General features: G+C 42.8%; 1 pseudogene; it reads left to right on the top strand.

The window, feature by feature from the left end:
* Positions 1-268: 268 nt before the first annotated feature.
* On the top strand, positions 269-4,625 carry LOC147452214 (uncharacterized; annotated as a pseudogene).
* The last annotated feature ends 8,806 nt before the right edge of the window (positions 4,626-13,431 follow it).

Genomic DNA, 13,431 nt, shown 5'->3' with positions numbered 1-13,431 from the left:
TTGGTCCGCACTCAAATAACAAATTACTTCTGTCTCCATGTGGAGTCTGACCAGTGCTTAAGAAAAACTTTTTTCAAGGAGGAGGCGGCTGGTTGGTGGGGGTGGCTTCCCTGAAAGCCGATGTAATTATAGTCCCTGGATGATGTCATGGCTCAACAAGAGCATGACAAGACCTTGTAATTGTTTGGGCTGTTCAATATAATTCATTCACAATTGTGAGTTTTGCAAAAAAAAAAAAAAGGAACTCTTTCCAAAAACTTGGTAAACCTACATATGAGATACAATAGAGGTAAATTGACTAAATTTTGAAGGTTTTCACAGTCAATTTTTCTAAATTTTGTCGATTTTCTCACCTTCAAATTTAATTTGTAGGTGGGATCACTTTAAACCTAGGTTTTTCCCAAGCACTATAAGTGGCCAACATTTCCACATCAAAATTCCAATAATTTCCATGATTCTTTGAAATCATGGTGATAAGGGGTATGCATGGAAGTTTCTGCACGGTGTACGAATGCCCGTGTCGCAGAATCATACAATATACAATCATATGGCTATACATATACGAATACTGCCCAAATTTGTTTTGGATTTTGTGGGCTGTACCTCGAGTCTTTGGTCTTTATGCCCACTCCCTAGGTCGTCTTTCATGAGATTTAGGCCCTTCAACCTTAGACCTAGGTATAGTCCTAAGTGATAAGGTAATTTGTAGATGTTTTTTAATGGTATTAAAGAGCTTTTTTAGAAAACACATACTGCTGCTTATCAGTGGCTACCTCGGGAGCAGGCCTTCCATGCAAGTCATTGAAACTGGCTAACAAGACCATGTTCCTGCAATAGTTTCTTAATATCTGCTTTTCTTCTACTAGCTATGGTGGAAGTAAACAAATTTCATAATCAATAAACCTTTCATGCAGGCCATTGAAGCTGCCCAAACAGCAGCAAGCTTACGTCCATTTCCACTCCACTCCATTTGATCACCAAGTGTCAGTCTAAACAACAAGAGCTGATGATGGTCTCTCTTCAGTTCTGTCGCACCTTGCCAGGCCATTGCCGCATTCGCTTGCATTGCTTTATCGCAGTGGTTTTTTCCCTGCTGCCCCTTCTTGTGGATGGCCAAGTAGCATCCCCACCCAGGGCTCTGTGCAACGAAGAGGACACACAGCTTCTCTTGGAGTTTAAGCAAGGAATAACCGAGGACCCACTCGGCTTGCTCTCCACATGGTATGATCCAAACACCAATGCCAGCAGTGATTGCTGCATTAATTGGATGGGTGTGTCTTGCGACAACTCTTCACGAGTTCAATCGCTTCAACTTCCAGAGCTCCAGCTTGCTGGCTCCATCTCTGCGTCGTTGGGCTCCCTTCCGTCTCTTGCCTCCCTTGACCTCTCCTTTAACCTACTCTCTGGCCCTCTTCCCCCTCAACTTGGCAATTCTTCGCTCTTGCACACTCTACACCTGCAGCAGAACCTCTTCTCGGGGCCAATACCTCTCGAGCTCGGTCAGCTTTACAGCTTGTTGTCTCTTAACCTAGCCCACAACAACTTCTCTGCACCCATACCATCATCCTTGAGAAATTGCACAGCTCTCTTGTCTGTTGATTTGAGTTACAACAACCTCACAGGTCCCATTCCGTCCGAGCTCGGCAACCTCACTAGCTTGGAAATTCTATTACTCACCGACAATAAGCTCTCTGGAGCCATACCTCCATCAATCCTCCTTCTCCAAAGCCTCTATTTCCTCAATATCTCTACCAACCTTCTATCAGGCTCAATCGAACTAAGCTCCACCTCTTGCAAGGCGCTTGTCACCCTTGACATCTCCAACAACATGCTTGATGGAAGCTTGTCTGATTCCATAGCGGCTTGCTCCCAGCTCCAAATGCTTGCTCTTGGGCAAAACAAGCTCAAAGGAACCATTCCAAGGGCTTTGATGAACTCATCCCTCATATATTTAGATCTATCTAACAACACCTTAACTGGGACTTTTCCCTCAGAGCTATGCGACATCCCAACACTACTTTTCATATACATACCATGGAACAGTTTGAGTGGAGAACTCTCGGCATTCATTAACTGCACTAGCTTGAACACTCTCTTCACCACCTTCAACCTTTTCACCGGTCCCATTCCACTAGAGTTTGCCACTTTCAGAGATTTGCAATTTCTTTCTATTAGCTCCAATAGCCACTCCGGCACTATCCCAACCTCGCTCGCAAACTGCACTGGCCTTCAAGGGCTTCTACTATCAGAGAACAATCTCACCGGTTCCACACCCTCCGAGTTCGGAAGCCTCGTATTCCTCCAAGGATTAGCTATTAGTTGCAACCAGTTAAGCGGCACCATTCCCCCATCACTTGTCAACTGCTCCAATCTGACTTTTCTCTACCTTGATGAGAACAATTTGGAAGGTCACATACCCTCTGAGATAGGAAAGCTAAACCTGCTCACCTCTCTCAAACTCTTCCTTAACCATCTAACAGGGCCCATTCCCAAGTCAATCTACAACTGCACAAGCCTCCTCACTCTGGAAGTTGCACAAAATCAGCTAAATGGAACATTGTCGTCCCAAATTCAAGACCTTGGAAACCTGCAAGTGCTATCTGCTTTTCAAAACCAGCTCACAGGAAGCATCCCAGCGGAAATCGGAGACTGCAAGGACCTTTGGTCTGTATGGCTACATAACAACTTCTTCACTGGAGAAATACCAAGCACACTTGGCTCTCTCACCATGTTGGAAGAGCTTGATTTAGGAGAAAATGCACTCAGCGGGCCCTTTCCTTCCGCCATAGCTAGGCTCACCAAACTTACTTGGTTGGCACTCACAGATAATCGTCTCAATGGAAGCTTTCCATCAGAAGTCGTAAACTTGTCCAAAGTGGCCTACCTTAGCCTTGGTTATAATCTCTTCACAGGAGAAATACCAGAAGCAATCGGCAACCTAACAGAGCTCGTCCTTCTGCGACTTAGTCACAGCTTTCTGGAGGGACCCATACCAACTTCAATTGGACAGCTCAAGCGGCTTGTCAGATTGTATTTGGGGGGCAACCAGCTGAGTGGAAGAATTCCCTCAACCATCGCAAATTGCTCGAGCCTTATCCGTTTGGATCTTGGTGACAACCGCTTGAGCGGCGACCTGCCATCTGCAATAGGCAAACTCCCAAATCTGGCCGAGCTTTTGAATGTATCTTTCAACCAATTCAGCGGTATAATCCCATCTTGGAGCTTTCCAACAGCTTCTAATCATGGACATCTCTCATAACCAGTTTACAGGGAGTATTCCAGGGTCTCTTGGCAGCTGCGTTATGCTTGAGGCTTTAGATCTCTCCTTCAACAATCTCACTGGACCGATCCCGAATTCGTTGGGATCCCTCCTCAATCTTAAATCCCTCAACCTTTCACAAAATAAGCTTCAAGGAAGTATACCCACATCTCTGTCTGAGCTTCCCAGATTTAAAACCCTAAATCTTTCATATAATGAGCTCGTGGGTGAAATCCCTGACAGTCCCGTTTTCCGCAACCTCTCATCAGCTAGCTTCACAAGAAATCCTGGTCTCTGCGGGGAAGTGATAGACAACCCTTGTGAGGCACCCTCTCAAGGCAGGTCACAATTGAGTAGGATGGCACAAGGCTTCATCATCGGTGGCCCTCTCTGCATTCTTGTCATTATAATAGCTATAGCAGTTGGCTTTCTGTATAGAAAAGCCCAGAGGTCTAAGGCCACAGAGCAAGGCGAGGTTGATATGGTCGGCAAGAACCTGCTGAGACTGAGTGAAGATGGAATAAGAGAGGCAACCAATGGGTTTTCTGAAGATAATATCATTGGAAGGGGGGGATTCAGCACTGTCTACAAAGCTGTCTTAGCAAATAGGGACCCAGTTGCTGTGAAGGTGATGAAGACTGAGGAGGCAGATGACAAATCGAAGGTCGTACACAAGGCATTTGCGTCTGAGCTGCAGACGCTGGGGAAAGCTTCGGCACCGTAACCTGGTCAAAATTCTTGGGTATTGTGCTAACCTGGACATGAAGGCCATCATTTTGGAGTTTATACCCAACAAAAGTGTGGAGTACTGGCTTCACGAGCACGATGTATCCGAAGGTAATCTTGTGCCTTGAGATGATTTTGCTCTGGCTGGGAGAGAGGTGTTAATAATTATGCGACTATCACGAGAGTGCGCTGTAAAAAGAGTTATTAAATTTTAAAAAAGTCTTTGAACGCGCACACGCACACGCACACGCACACGATATACACAATTTATGCATAATGACTCCCCATGATGATTTGCAAGACTATGCCCTTTCCAAAATAGATAAATATCTCAAGTCACAAGATGTACTCTCATGCAGGTGCAATATTAACTTGGAATCAACGACTGGGCATTGTCAAAGGTGTAGCTCAAGGTCTCGTTTATTTACATCATGATTATGACAAAGAATGTATTGTCCATTGTGACCTCAAGCCGAGTAACATTCTTCTGGGCCAAGACATGCAGCCTCATATTGCCGACTTTGGAATTGCCAGGATTTTGCAGCATCCAGGCATAGATGCCAATGATGCAGCAAATGCATCAACATGGTCTACAATCTTTCAAGGATCCATCGGCTATGTTCCACCAGGTATAGTTTAATAACAATTTTATTTTATTTAAAAAATAAATAAAAAGGCACATTGTAAAACCTTAGTAATTTCCTGTTTGATTCAACCCTTGAAACTTTTAAATCAATAACAAACTGCTACATTTCTCTCGTATTTTTGTTATGGTTGATTTAATGACTAATACATATAGTAACTAGTTACAAGAGAAAGACCACATGGCCTTTCCATGAGACATGTACAAAGTGAGCCATATGCCTCAATTTTGCAAAGCAGCAAAAAAGATGGGCAAAATGCAAAAAGTGTGCGGCCATGGAAGGACTTGTTCTTGAATTGTCATAAAATCTAATAACTAACCAACCCAAATGATTTTTCATATTAAACTGATCATTTAATATGGGAGAATAAGCAGGAACTAGGGTTAAGATATAGACATGTGCTTATAGATCTATCTCAACACGAGGCCAATGGTAAAGGAGCCCAAATGAGAAATGGTCTATCAAAGAGCAAGGCAAACCAATGGAGCATAAGACCTTAGGGTTAGCTTCATCGAAGCCTCCAATAATTAGTGTAAAGTCCTTTGACCTTAGGTAAGCTAGTGTTGAGCTTGAGGTGGGAACCCGGCCCAAGCTTAAGGTGCTTGTCGTGCTTGATGACTAAGGTGCTTGAGGTGTCCGATGACTGAGATGCTTGAGGTGCTTGAGGTGCTTGATGATTGAGATGCTTGAGGTGTTTGTCATGCTTGAGATGCTAGGGTTGTACTTGAGGTCAGAACCCAGCCCAAACTTGAGGGGCTCAAGGGCCAAGCTTGTGGTGAGAACTAGGCCCAAGGTTGAGTGGCTTGAGGTGTGCAAAAGTCAAGATTCAATGCCTACAAGGAGGGGGCGAGCCCTACAAGAGGGGGGATGAGAGAGAACACACACACTCACATAAGGCATGCTTAGTACAAAGAAAGCAAAAGGGACACTTGTCAAGTTCCTCCTCATGTTGCTCTCATGGTGTGCCTGAAGCCTATTGGTTGGCCACCCAAGGGGTCCAATGATAATTTAGGAGATTTAATTAATTGATTTTGCATTTATCAAGTCCTCTCTCTCAAAGGGGAAAGGGGGACACTTGTCCCAAGGCTACCCTTGTTGCTTGGTATGACTCCTGCTTATGATTGGCTAGGCCTGGAGGGGTCCAATGAGCTTCAAGCATGAGCTACAAGGGGGGGGCGATCAAGCAAGTAGGGGGCTTGCTTAGGGGGTATACTCTCCCACACACATGCTCATTGTGGGAAGTGCAAAGTGCAAGAGCTCCCTCTCCTTCTCCAAGAAAGTAGAGAGGTTGAGAGCCTACACCAACACTCTTGGCTATGGAATGCAAATCCAACCAAGAGCCATGCTTCAATGCTTAAGCTTGCCATCTTCTCCATCTTAATAACTATGCTATTACGTATGCTAGCAAGAGGAGTGATGATAAGTGAGGAACTGATTCTTTCTCCTATGAAATGTTTCTTCTTCCTCTTCCCAACCCGCATTCCCTGCTAGCTCTCTCCACCTTCGAAGGTGTTTGAGGTCTTGGGACTGAGGCTTGGGATAGTTAAAGCTTTCCACAAAGTTTGTGTTATGCTTGTGATCCATGAAGTTTTCCATCTTCATTGCATCATCTAGGTCACAAGAAACACAAAGATTGTATTGTAACAAGTCTCCCTTGATGGGAGAAATCATAATACAAATGCCTATTGGAGGGGGGACTGGCTCCACATAAATCCAATTCTCAAATGTTTTCATGTACTCTAAATTCTATCTCTTGCAAAAGTATTGTTCATGCCAAGTTAACTAAATGCTATGTTTATGTTGCTACCATCAATTACGTTCACCTGCTATACTCACAAAGTAATTTCACAAAAGTACTCTCTCTAATTTTAGCTACTCTCAAGTTAATAGGCCAATTCCATTACATTGGTATCAGAGCATTTGGTTTCTCTTTTATTGCTTAAGAAGAGGTCCTTAAGTAGCCTATAAATGGTTGATGTTGTTAATTATATTAGGGTAAGTGGAACTAGGATCTATTATCAGTTTTGTTGAGCCCACTATGTGGGATATGGTCACACCTCGGGAGCTTTGGACTTAATAATGGAGTCTTTGTAGACTTGCCTACGGCTTTACCATTATTGAGCCATAAGAAGTCTGAAAGGAGCTAGCAGTTGGCAACTCTTCTATGTTAGACCTACTCCACTTGTAACATTTAATGGCCTAGTAACTTGTGTGTAGTGGAAAATAGCATGAACATAGTGAGCATTTCATAAGAATAGATTCCTAATGAGCATAACAAGAGTGCTTGGGTGGAGAGAGCAACAAAAAGCATAACACTTAGTTAGATAGGCATGAACAATACTTCAAAAGGAAGAGAGATTAAGCTATTGACAACAGTTGAGGACCAGATTTTCATGGAGCCGGTTCCCCCTCCAAAAGGCTTTGTATTATAAGTTTCACCCATCAAGAGAGACATTTTACAATACAATTCTTTATGTTCCTTCAAGAACTAGTTAGTGCAATGAAGATGAAATCTTCAAGCACTAAGCAAAACACTTATAAAACACAACATCAATTCCCTCACGGTCTCAGACCCAAGACCTCATACACCTTCGAAGATGGTGAGAGCTAGCGGGGTATGTGAGTAGATTGAGAGGAAGAAGAAGTAGCCTAATTACGAGAAAGATGTACATCTCCTCACATAATCACTCATATTAGCATAGAATAGCTTAGTAATTAGCATGGTAGAGGAGATGAGTATGCATTGAAGCTTGGCTCTTGGTTGGATTTGCATCACAAAGCCAAGAGTTGTTTGTGTAGGCATCCCTTCTCACAAGCTTGAAGTAGGTGATAATTAGCTTTCCATTAAAGCTTGAGAGAGAGAGAGAGAGAGAGAGAGAGAGAGAGAGAGAGAGAGAGAGTCTTCTTCCTTCACACATGAGCTAGTGTGAGTGTGTGTGGAAAAATGCCTTGAGAAATTCAGCCCCCTCTCTCTCTTGGTCGACCCCTCATGTTAATTACTCATGCTGACACCCCATTGGACCGCTCCAAGCTTAGCCAGTGAGAATTAAGTAGCATAAGTGATAGCCTTCTGACATGTGTCCCCCTTTCCCCTTTTGTGAGAGCTTTAGGTAATTAGTTAATGCAACTAAACTCTCATTGGACCCCTTTTTCTTCTGGCCAATAGGAATCAGGCAAGCCATTGGGCTGCTGAATGCTCATTAGACCCCTTGGGAGATTGTCCAATAGCCTTCTAGAGAGCTTAATTCTTATTGGTTCTTTTATTAAATGTTTTTAAATTAATTAAACTAGATTTACTCTAGCCTAATTCTCGTTGGTCCACCTCCATCGCCATCCAATAGGATTCGAGTGCACCTTGTGGGCATATGGGCTAGGGAGCTGACATGCGTCCCTCATTTCCTTTGTGTAAAGGAAGCTTGTGAGTGTGTGTGTGTGTGTGTGTGTGTGTGTGTGTGTGTGTGTGTGTGTGTGTGTGTGTGTGTGTGTCTGTGTTTCTCTCTCATCCCCTAGTTGCAAGGCTCGCCCCCTCCTTTGTAAGAGTTTTGAAGACTTTTTGGTACACACACAAAGCAGCCAATTTCCCTAGTGTTTGACCTTTCGACACAACCTTTGAATTTTGGAACCTTAGCATTTTGGAAGTCTTAATGGGCTGAACCTTAGGGTCTTTATTGTTGCACATTGCTCATTTGCAGATGCCCCCCCCCCCTTATTTTCCCTCCTTTGGATCCGGTCTACCAGCTTAACCAATATTCTATCTTTTTCTCCCCTAGCACTTCCCCATGTTAAATGATCAGTTTAACATGAGAAAATTTTTAGGAGAATTAGATATTAGTTACTATGACATTACCTCTCTCTTGAAATCATAGTCGTCCTCGATTATGGGTAGAGAAGATAAAGCATATTCATTAGTCCTTTTTCTAGCGGGTAGAGGATCCCTATCTTACCCTATGACATCGTTCTAGAATGGATGACTAATCCATTTAGCGCTTGAGAGCCTAAGGCTGCCGCAAGCATGTCTGCATATTAGTCCTATCCATCTTCCATAGTAGAGTGGCAAGCTCTACTTGGCGTTTGGGAGACTTTGTCTCCGCAAACTTGATTCTAAGCATGCATACTACTTCACATTTGTGCACAATAAAGAAAAAGAGAGTCTTATAAGACAAAAACTTTGTTCATTTTAAACATTTGTACATTTGCTTATTCTAGGGAAGCATTGTAAGCATTGACAAGGTTTAGGTTATCGTTTAATTGTATGCCTTGCATCCATCTAGCATCTTCAAAAGGATAATTCTTAAACTTAATAAGATATCGTCGGATAGTCTTACCGCCTCTTAATACCTTGTCTTCATGTCGGAGAATGGACTCGGGTTGTAGCACCTCTTCTTGGTCTTCGATCTCTGATGGGTCTTCAATAGTTGGTTCTTGAGGTGGCTCTCCTTTGTAAGGCTTTAGCAGGCTCACATGAAAAGCATTGTGTATGAGCCAACGGCTAGGCAACTTGAGTTGGTAGACCATCTCATTGATTGGTCTAAGAATCTGGATGGGACCATAGTACCTTTTTGCTAACTTAGCATAGTACTTTTGGTGTCCCGTAGGATTCTTGCTCGTCGTGTACCTTAATCGAGCCTTGGAAAATTTAAGTAAGATCCAATCATTTTCTTTAAAGGCTTGGGCTCTTCTGTGCTTATCAATAGCAAACTTTTTCCTTTGCTGTGAGATAGAGATAGCATCCTTAATCTTTTGGAAAGATTCTTGTAGGTCTCGGCTATACTCATCTGCAGTGAAGATCTTCCTGCGTACCTTAAGTAGCAGGGGACTTTTTGATCTTCCCTCAATTACCTCGAAAGGTGCTTTTCCCATGGAAGTATGTACAGTGTTATTGTAGGCATACTCCACTAAGGGTAAGTACTTCTCCCATTGGGACCTTTGATCTACTTCCGTTACATAGGCTTTCAGTAGATCAAAAATTGTTAGGTTAGCTATTTCACTTTGGCCATCCGTTTGCGGATGATAGGCCGAAGAGAAATTTAGCCTTGTCCCTAAATTCTCAAAGAGACCCCTCCAAAATTTACTGGTCATTCTAGGATCTCTATCCGACACTATGGACATTGGGAACCCATGGTACTTGAAGATTTGTGAAATGAAGAGGGTTGCCATTTGATGGGCTTTGATAGTCTTTTTGACAGGTATAAAATGAGCTTGTTTGCTAAACATGTCTACTATCGTCCATATTCTTGTATTCCCATGGATAGACTTAGGCAATCCAAAGATAAAATCCATGGATATGCTCTCCCATGGTGAATTAGGTATTGGCAAAGGTTGAAGCAATCCAGGTTTCTTTCCTCTATCAAACTTCATCTTTTGGCATACCACACATTTAGAAACATACTCTTGTATGTTTGCTTTCATGGTAGGCCAATAAAAATATGTTTCAATCGCTTTTAGGGTAGACTGAATCCCTCTATGCCCCGCATAAGGAGGAGCATGAGATTCATACATTACTTTCTCACGTAGTGAGTTGGTAGCGCATAGTCTATTACCATAGAGAAGATAACTATCTTGTAAAGTAAATGGCTCCTCTTTCTTCCCTAGTACAAGGGCTGAAATCACGTCTTTAAAATCGGGATCAATAGCATACTCATCTATCATAGAAGATAGATCATTGTGAGTTTCTATGGAAACCACATTCACTCTCGGCCGTCTTGAGAGTGCATCGGCTACTTGATTATGCTTCCCAGCAATTTGAGAAATATGAAAATGAAATTGTGAAAGGAAATTTTCCCACCTCATTTGTTTGTCAGAGAGCTTGGTCTGTATCATGAAGTACTTAAGACTTTGGTGATCGGTTTGCAGAATGAAAGGAGTCCCCAATAAATAGTGCTTTCATGAGTCTAAGGCATGTAGAACTGCGAGGAGTTCCTTTTCATATATGCCTAGAGCTTTCTCAACAGGGTCTAGTCTTCGACTTTCATAGGCTATGGCGTGTCCTTCTTGGAGCAAAACAGCTCCAAGTCAATCACCACAAGCGTCACATTGGGCCTCAAATGGCTTTGAGAGATCCGGCACTGTAAGCACAGGTTGAGAGATAAGCTTTTCAAAAGCATTGTTCTCCTTGGTAGACCATGTATACCTAACGTTTTTCTCTATTAGGTAATGTAATGGTCCTGCCATTCGTGAGAACTTTTCTATGAAGTGTCTATAGTATGCAATTCTTAGTTCATGAAGTTTTCTTGGTTTAGGCCATCCTTTTATTACCTCTAACTTTGATGGATCCATTTGGATGCCATCTTGAGAGATGATGTGACCTAAATAATGAATCTCTTGTAAGAAAAACTCACTTTTTTGTCGATTAACATAAAGTTTATTCTCTCTTAAGACTTGAAATGTTACTTGGAGGTGTTGCTTCTGTTCATCTAGTGAATTAGAGTAGATGATAATATCATCAAAGAACACTCCAGTAAAGGTTCGATCAGGCTTGAATAGCTTCTCCATCAAGCGATTGAATGTGGTTGGTGCATTGGTCAAGCCAAAAGGCATGACAATGTATTCGTAAAGACCAAACGTAGTACAAAATGCGGTCTTTACAATGTCGTGATCAACTCTCCTTATTTGATGGTAGCCACTTTTTAGGTCAATCCTACTGAAGTAGGTCGACCCTTGTATCTTATCAAATAGGTCTTCTACCCGTGGAACGGGAAACCTGTTTTTGATAGTGATCCTAATTAGTGCTCTATAGTCGACACACATATGATATGTGCCGTCTTTCTTTTGCACTAATAACACGGGTGAGCAAAATGGAGATGAGCTAGGCCTAACCATGCCCTTCTCAACTAACTCATGCACTTCCTGCATAATCTCCTCTTGTTGAGCTTGAGAAACTCTATAAGGAGGTTTATTAGGCGGTGCACTTCCTGGAAGGAGTTCAATTGCATGGTCATCATTGCCTCGTTTAGGAGGTAGTTCACAAGGGATGTCGTCAATAAAGACATCTTAAAACCCCTTGAGAAAAATTCTATAATTCCTTGTGGTTGTTTATATTTTCTTTTACTAAAGCATTAGGTTCTTTTGAGAATCTTTAATAAAAATCATGTACACGGAAATAGAGCTCTTTATTGCTTATTGAAAGCTTGTGTATATACAATGGGTATGGTGTTACCCATATCTTTAGCATCTATGTACATATTGTTTTCCCTGTACTTAAAGTAGATTTTCCTTTCAGGGAATTTAACATTGGCAACCGTGCGATCAAACCATGGTGCCCCTACCCTATGATTACATCCTCGTGCTTGAGGGGAGAGATAAAGAAGTCCTGTTTGTCCACATAGCTTTGGACATGGAGCCTCAATTTCCCAATTAAGGGAGTGACTGAAGCTTCTTGCCCCTTGAAAGCACCATCTGTGGGTAGGACATCTCCCATTTCATAGGCTTGGATGCCTAGCTGCTTGGTGGCCAACTCTATGGATATGAAACTGTGAGTAGAACCAGGGTTAAAGAGAATAAATGAATCGTGTTCTCTTACCTTTCCCCAAGCATGGGAAGATCCTTTGTGGTGAGCTTCCTCTTCTTGGATCTCAACCAAGGTGGCTCTAGGACGCTCATGGTGGGTGTTCTTTTGGGGACAAGTGCGGTATGCATGCCCTTGCTCACCGCACTTGAAACATCGGTTATCCTTGGGATAACGCTCAAGCTCTTCAGGAGAGAGTTTGTTTTTTCCTTTGTAAACTCCCTTCTCCTTAGCTTTGTTTTTATTGGAATTGCCCTTAGGAGACTTTTGGACATTGTCCTTCCCCTTAGGCTCATTAGAACCCTTGTTTTCCGTTGGCTTAGAATTTCTCTTAGCCCCTATTTGGAAATTTATTCGAGAAGCCACCATAGTATGGTGTATAACCGCAGATATGGTGCGTGGCCTTTGGGAGTTGACATACTCCGCCATTTCTTCAGTTAAGTCCGCACAAAATTTTTTCTTTTTCTCTCCAAAATCCATCTTTTTGAAGACAATGGCTTTGAGATGGAGGTCCCAAAACTTGTCTACATATTTGTGAATGGATTCGTAGGGACAGAGCTTCAAGCTTCTCCATTTGGTGAGTACTTTGTCTTTGGCATCGGTGGCCAAAAACTGCTTCATGATGGAAGCTCTTAAAGCTTTCCATGTTGGTGAAGCTTCACCATTTGCCCATAGGCTAGACCACCATTGCCTGGCGGGATTTTGAAAGTGCATGGCTACATTGTGTAGCTTCGAGGACTCCGTGAAGCCCTCATCTTTAAATGCCGCATCGAATTGTTGGATAAAAGCCAAGACTTTGTCCGTAGCACCAAAAGTGCCATCATAGGTAAGGAAAGAGATTCTCTTTCCTCCCTCTTTGAACTTCTTGAGCTTGGATGACCTCTTCCACGCGGCATAGGATTTCCTATGGCCTCGATGGTTCAAAAGCTGCACCATCGCTTTCTTCAGAAGATGAAGAATTTGAGGAAGATGGAGAAGAGGGTGACCTCTTTCTCGCCTTTTTCTTCTCTTGCTTTTTGTCATCCCTCTTTGAATTATGGTGTGGAGAAGTGTGCCATGGTCTTCTCCGTTTAGGAGGTGATGGAGAGCGTTTATCCCGCCATCTTTGTGGAGCCATCTCCGCCAAGGTGGCAGGAGACTCACTTCTTTCTCGTCCCTTCGATGGGGGCTCTTGAGTTCTCCTTTGGGAGAAGATGCATCATCAAGAAGCAAATTTTTTAGCCCTTCGTATGGATTCTCTTCTTCTTCCCGAATCGAAGAGAGCCCTCTTTTGGAAATCTCGCAAGGAGGCTTCCTAG

Source organism: Adiantum capillus-veneris, chromosome 8 (assembly GCF_014529385.1).
Source record: "Adiantum capillus-veneris isolate H3 chromosome 8, ASM1452938v2, whole genome shotgun sequence".
Lineage (NCBI taxonomy): Eukaryota > Viridiplantae > Streptophyta > Polypodiopsida > Polypodiales > Pteridaceae > Adiantum > Adiantum capillus-veneris.
This window is presented reverse-complemented; position numbering and strand designations above follow the sequence as displayed.